This window comes from Myotis davidii, unplaced genomic scaffold, assembly GCF_000327345.1.
Source record: "Myotis davidii unplaced genomic scaffold, ASM32734v1 scaffold86, whole genome shotgun sequence".
Taxonomy (NCBI): Eukaryota; Metazoa; Chordata; class Mammalia; order Chiroptera; family Vespertilionidae; genus Myotis; species Myotis davidii.
Genome location: NW_006298058.1, coordinates 1,059,415 through 1,066,675, shown reverse-complemented (window position 1 = coordinate 1,066,675; position 7,261 = coordinate 1,059,415). Strand labels below are relative to the sequence as shown.

At 45.4% G+C, this 7,261-nt stretch overlaps 1 protein-coding gene across 1 annotated transcript in view; it reads right to left on the bottom strand.

The window, feature by feature from the left end:
• The window catches only part of KIAA1217 (KIAA1217 ortholog), a 331,386-nt gene that overhangs the window by 310,337 nt on the left and 13,788 nt on the right, over positions 1–7,261 (bottom strand). The window lies entirely within an intron of this gene.

The window sequence follows — 7,261 nt, the reverse complement described above, 5'->3', positions numbered from 1 at the left end:
GCAGTTATTCAAAATGAGACACTTGTTCAAATGAGTTTGTAGGCAATTGGGTTAGCTCTTACCTTCACCTGTAATTGGAGAAGAGAACTCCAGTGAAATATATTATCTCTTTATTTTTTAAAAATACATTTTTATTGATTTCAGAGAGGGAGAGAGAGATAGAAACATCAATGATGACACAGAATCATTGATCAGCTGCCTCCTGCACATAATCTGGGCATGTGCCCTGACCAGGAATCGAACCATGACTTCCTGGTTCATAGGTCAACACTCAACCACTAAGCCATGCCTGCCAGGCTAATTCTTTATTTTTAATTCCATCATCCTGGTAACAGGATCTTTAGATTTTTATATCTGAAGGTGGTTTCTGAAGCATTGGTTTCATCTCCAAGATCAAAAATAGCTATTATAATAACTGACAGGCCAACCACTTACAAGTTTGATTCCCCCAGTAACATAAACCAAGCAAGCGTAAGAATACTATTACAGGTAATAACTGAGGGGGCGTAGAGTAAAGGCTTAGACACATTTCACTTGAAGTGGACTTTATCTGAAACACACACTGAAGGGAAGAGATGCACAGTACATTCTAGAGGCCTCCGACCTGGTAGGGTCAGAACGGAAGCAGGCAATGACAAGGCTCTGAGTGCAGGACGTGAGTAGGGCCTCTCCATTCCTTCTCAATGGTTGGCAAATGGGTGCCAGGTTGGAATATTCCACTTAACTGAAAAAGGGGAGTTACTTCTTTAAAAGCCAGAATAGGAAGAGGAAGTAGTGCACATTCAGAAGCACTTCAGGAACTCACCAGGTTCTGTCAAAGGGAGCAGCTCTTAAACAAGATCACAGACGCGGCAGGAAAACGTCCTTGGCCCCGAGTTCCCTGGAGAAAGCACTGAGCTGGGTTGCAAGAGTCCTGCCCAAAACCTAGGCTTCCAACAAGTCATGTGACCTCTCAGACCCACTTCATTAACAAAAGGAGGATGTGGGACTAGCATTAGCTTTGCAAAGAGCCTCCTAGATCTAAAGCCTTTAAAGGTACCCTAAACTATTTTTTTAAAAATAAGTTTCCAATGCGAGCTTATTTGCCAATTACTTGTCTTTAAAAGGAATGTGTGGAGAGACCCACTATTGGAAAGTTTTAGATTTGAGTCTCAGATAAACAGAGAACCAAACCTTCATGCCAGAAAGGTGTCCAGACTTAGGTGTAAACTAGTTCCTCTGAAGGCAATGCCACCAACAGTTTTCTCCATTATTGCCTAGAAACATCTGTGTGTGGGACTCTAGGCATGACCCTTTGGTTAGGCATAGAGAATATTTTAACTCAGGCTGGTTTTCCTGTTACAGTCTCCCATCCCTCAATGCATGTTCTGGGAATAATTCTTCTTGTTTACCCTTCACTTCTCATTACATTGCTAATTACAGCATCTCCATCAGACACTGATGAGAAAAGGGAGGGGGGAAAAACAGCCAGATTCCTTAATTCTTCTACTTTTCATTAGTCTCAGCAGTACATTTAGAAGGCAAAGAAGATGGAACTATTGGTTTAAAAGATATTGGGAGATAAACTGTAACTTCATTGATTTTGCTTACCTTCTCATGGCATGGGCTCACATGATGGCTACCTTTTTTGTGGCCTCTTCTTTGATAATACAGAAGTAACAGAAACTACATATGGAATAAAGCTAGATGGAGAAGATGCCATATCTCAGGCTGGTAAAGATGTACGCAATCTGAAGAGATTTAGCTTTATCCTTTGAGTGTGCATGTGAATATGAGTTTTGCATTAGCCCAAAGTTGTGTGTTTGACCTAACAATGTTAACTTTTAAAGAGTTTTTAAGATCACTTTTAACTTCATTAAAATAATATATTTTGGTGGTGGTGGTGGGGGGGAGTATCCAGGACAGCGAGGCTAATTAGCAGGACAATCTCTAGAAAGGGGATTTCTTTACAAGGGCATAACACACAAACATCCACACACACCCACATGGGTATACACTCCTGCGCCTCAAATACCAACAGGTGCAGAAAGTCCCCTCTGCAGACTTTGTCGCAGACTCATACGAACTATTGTTTCATCCAAGACTCCGAGGAAGAGGTCAAGGCAGCCAGAACAGTAGCCCCTTGGAGCCGGAAGGGAGTTTTCCACTTTCTCCTTTGAAATAAATTGGGAAAGGCGCGAGGAGGGGCAGTGTGGAGCCAGCATCAACCTTCTGTCAGCATTCACCTCCCAGCAGCCCCCATTTACTGGCCCTCACACCCCCACTCTTTTCAAACACGGAGCACTGGGAGGGTCACATCAACCTTCCTTCGCTTTTCCATTTTCTCTCTGTCTCATGCATTCCTCTAAATGTCTCCAGTTGCTTAACAAGGTTTAATCTGCTTTGGAGAAAAGCAGCAAATAACATCAGTGGTTAATGCACCAATGGCTAAAGGCACAGTCCGAATCTAATCACCCTCGAAGCCCATTCCTTCCTCCAATCCCACCTTCCTGCCTTGCGCTTCGGTCCAGCTGTCAGCCCCATCTGCCCCCATCCCACCACCAGGACCTACTCCGCTGCCACCAGCGCCCACAGCAACCCCACACCACTTTGCACACACCGCTTTCCTCAGTGAGCTTCAGCGCTCAGGAGCTGCCAAGCCCATGCCTGAGGGAGAGGGACCACTCTCCATTCCAGTCATTCAGAGAGAATGTGGTCTTTCAACTGAGGGGAAAAACTAAACAGGGATAGACACAAACAAGAGAGGGAGCAGGCAGAGGACGTTCTGTCACAACTCCACGGCCATGGAACCAGAGATCCGAGTCCTGCCAATTCCTCATTATCCGCATGAATAGATGATCCAAGCCATCCAAACAGAAACAGTTTTATTTCTTGTCCAGAAGGCTTTGGTGCTAATATTTAAATGCGGGTGTGTCTAGTTGTTTGCTATTCTGGGAATCCACCTCAGACAAATAAGGAAGCTGCCTTATGAAGACCAGGCTTCCAGTTTCCCCTTCCGGTCCCTCCCAGCCTCTGCACAGCCTGGAGCAACTCCTCCCAGCGGCTCACTTCTAGCAGGAGCTGGGGGCAGAAAACAGACCCTCCAGGAGCAGAAGGAGGGACAAGGCAGGAGTGTTAGAGAGACAGGCTTCTGAATTCCAAAGGGCTTTCTGGCTGGGATGGACACATTCTGGAAAGTGCAAGTAGAAGTGAGGAACGGGGTGAGTCCTGACTAGGCCGGGAAGATGGGTCATCCACAGAACAAGCTGCCCAGCAGGCAGGCGACCTCAGGAGCTGCCCAGGCTGGCTTCCTGGCCACAGCTCAAGTCGCTTTGGATCAGCTGACCTGCAACAAGGAACCCGGGCCTTGTACATCACTGAGGCATGACACGCTTGGTATCTTTCTGAGAAGCAGCAACAGGATTGACAGGCTCCCGGGCCAAGATGAGGTGGGTCACAGCTTCTTAGGGAAGAAGTCACTTCTTTATGGTCACTTCTTTATGGTGACTCCTGGCGAGCTGCCTCTAAGATGTAGCTTTTTAAATTGTAAGAGAGGCTCTCGTCATAGGAACATCATGGGGAGCTGCTGCTTTGCCTGGCTGTACAACCTACCTGGGCCTGTCAGACAAAAGAGGGGATGGGGAACGTCCATCCCTTAGGCCATAGAAGGCCCACAAAATCATGTGGTCTGGCCCTGCCAAGCATTAGGGGTGAGTTAATTAAATGTTTGACCAAATATAGGAGGTTTATTTTTAAGTTGATAATTTTGTATGGCCCACAAATGATGTGATAGATATCCAAATGGCCGTGGCAGAAAAAAGGTTCCCCACTCCTGCTACGTATTCAAACCATAACATCCTCCCATTGCACACACAGGAAGACTGTGTGTTCCAGTCCCCTCACCTAGCTGGGGCCCTGTACTAATTCCAGTCAATGCAGAAGTGTGAGCCATCTTTAGTCCTGGCCCCTGGACCTCCTGAATTATCTTTGATGTTCTTTCTCTCTCCTCTCTGGCCAGTTGACTGTGAAAGTTCCAGGGAGAGCCTCTTAGGCCTTGGGGAATGGTGTCCTGACTCTGCAGAAGGTGCCTGGGTCCCAGAGTCAGCCTGGAGGTGGACCGTCCAGGAGATCCACATTCTACTGTGGTTGAGAAATAACCCTGATTATGCTAAGTTACAAAGACTGTTAGAGCAATCAGCCTATCTGACTAATATATATCCTGTGTGCTGCTGGGGGCCCACAGTTTTCCAGCTCCCTTATTCATATCATAAAGATCACCATATGCAAATTAGCAGAGAAGGTACACCTAAAACCGGGCCATTATATTCCTCTAAAAAAACCTTTAAAAATTAAGTAAGTGAGGAAGAGGGTTTCTCGTATAGATTTTAGGCAAAATAGGTACAGCGCCTTCCTCACCCAGAAAAGCATTTTTTCTCAACTGTTGGTTAGTTGATCAGTGAATTCATTCATTCACAAAAATATTTACTAGTGCCTGCCCTGTACACTGAAAGGAGTTAAGATACATAGTAAAGTTGTGATCAAGAGAGACTTAATTCCCTTCCCTTACGGTGGAGTCAACATTATAATTAAGGAGGCAGATAAACATATAATATGTAATAGAAATGACATATCATGATAAGTGCTCTGAAGAATAAAACAGGATAAGGAAGAGAGACTGATGGGGAAATTTTAGAGCTGACTTCTGAGCGAAGACCGGAATGTCTGGGACTCCCCAGGCTTGCACTCTGTGGGTCTGCCAATTCTATTTCTTTTTTCCAGCTTCACTGAGATGTAATTGATCTACTATTTTCTGAGTTGAAGATGTACAATATATTGCTTTGCTGCACTTACACACTGTAAGTGACTGCCACCATAGTGAATACTAAGTGTCTTCCAACGCTGGCAATCGGGAGGTGGGGGAGGCAGGCAGGTAGCTGGCAGCACTTCACTAGCACAGAGATTTCAAGGTCTCAGGGGCCAGACAAAAGCAGGCCCTCAAGGGTGCTGTGGGCAGATATATGCATCCCAAGGAACCCCCAAGGGCCACTCTGAAGAGCCCATACCCTCCAAAGGGAACATGATACAGTTAGACTCAAATTCAACCAGTAATCATTGAGTGCCTGCTCTGCACAATGCACTTGGCAGTACACTTTCACCCTATTACTTACCTAGTCACCTGCCTATTCAGCCATGGAAATCTCATTGATTAGAGCTATTCCTGAGGCAACCATATGCCCCAGTTTGCCAAAAGAGATCTGGATTACAACTGTTGTCTCAGAGAAATTATTTATAGTGTTCCCTTTCACTCTCAAAAGTGTCTCCGTCTGGACAATAAGTTACATGATCACTCAAGGGGCCCTTATCTATAGTAGATTGATAAACTCAAAGCCTTTGTTCAACAAGTATTTCTCCAGTGCCTTCTGCATGTCCGATGCTGTTGGATTCTGGGAATGTAAGGATGAAGACAGGGTCGGTGCCCTGGAATACCACATTGTAACTGGTTGAAACACATACAGTACATAAACAATACAATGGAGAGTGCAGTGACCGGGACGGACATACGGTGTGATGGGTGATGTGGGCATCAGTGGCCTGGCCTCCCTTTTTGTGGTCCTTGTGCTGACCAAAAAACTGGAAATGAAGCCACACTCCTTCACAGCATCATTCTTACCCATAACTCTATGGGATCTTAAAAACCTAACCTGGATTCTTATTCCCCTTTCACCACCTCTCCAGCCACCCCTTCCCAGATGCCTGACCTCTAACTGCTGGAGTGTTCCAGGGCACATCTCCCGACCTTTCCTTTCCTTCTGCACACAGACCCCATCTTAGCACAACTCTCAGTCCCCAGTCCTCTCTCAATTCCAGTCATGAGTACCCAAATCTTAATCAACATCCCTATCTGGATGCCTGATACACTTTTCAAATCCTAACAGACCCAAGCCATAAACACCTTCTCATCTATTCCCCTCACGTGCTTTCCGGTTTAAGGAAATGGCAGCTTCATTCGTTCAGCTGTGCAGACAAACATTTTTGAAGTTATCTTTGACTCCTCTGGTTCTCTGATGTCCCACATCCAATCCCTCAGCAAATTCTTTTGGCCTGACCTTCAATGGACATCGAGACCATCTCTTGTCACCACTTGATGCTCTACTACCTGCTGGTCCAAGCTAGCGCCATTTCTTGCCTGTTTTACCGCAGAAGCCTTCAGCACAGCACCCAGTATTACCCTTTGTAAGACAAGTGAGAGCCGCCAGCAGCTCCCACCGCCCTTGAAGTAACAGCCCAAGTCCTTACCACACTACCACAGGCCCTGCATGACGTGGTCTGGGATTACCTCTCAACCCCTGTTCCTCCCACCTGTCTCTCCTGTTCTTGCTGTTCTTTGACCATGTCCTTGCTACTCCCTCCCTTGCCGTTTTCAGATGTTTGTTCAAATATCACACCACTGAGGCTCCCCTTAATAATTCTACCTGTAGTTTCACCTTCCCCCACCCCAGCACTCCTTATTCCCTGCCTTATTCTCCCCCACAGACTTAATAAGGCTGCGAGATAAAATACAGAATGATTGGTTAAATTTGAATTTCAGATAAATAATAAATAATTCTTAACATAAGTATGTCCCAATCGTGTACAGACTATACTTATGCTAAAAAAAATTATTCGTGGTTTATCTGAAATTCAAATGTAACTGGGCATCCTGTATTTTTATTTGCAAAACCTAGCAATCCTGCCATCTAGCATGCTATATATTTTACTTATTTGCTCATTATCTGTCTCTACTGCCCCCATCTGCCCAAACTTAGGCCTTAGAATATAAATTCAATGTAGGCAGGTACTTTTATTAGTCTGTTTGCTGCTAGATCCCCAGTAGCTAAAAACAGTGACTACTACAGAACAGGTGCTCAGTATTCATTGAGCAAATGAATAAATGAATAAAGTGGTCACACTCTCTCTTTGTGGCCAGCTCAAGTCTCTCAAGCATCTTTCAATTGCTGTGCTTGTTTGAAAGTTATTTCTTAAATTGGTCCCATTCTAATGGCCCAGCTAGATTCTGAGCCATTTATTGCAGCAAAGGCCCAGAGGCTGAATTCCTGCCTTAGGATTCGGTCCTAACAAATAAGGGTGGGGGAGGGGCGGGAGGCAGCCTTATCTCCTGCTGGACCCCACTGACCAGGCACCTTCAAGGAGAATGCTCTGCTTTGGAAGTGCAAGCCGAAGCCAGGACTGACGAATACAAGACTCAGGGATTTTCCAGGGGTTTCTAAGCTTAAAGTTTCCT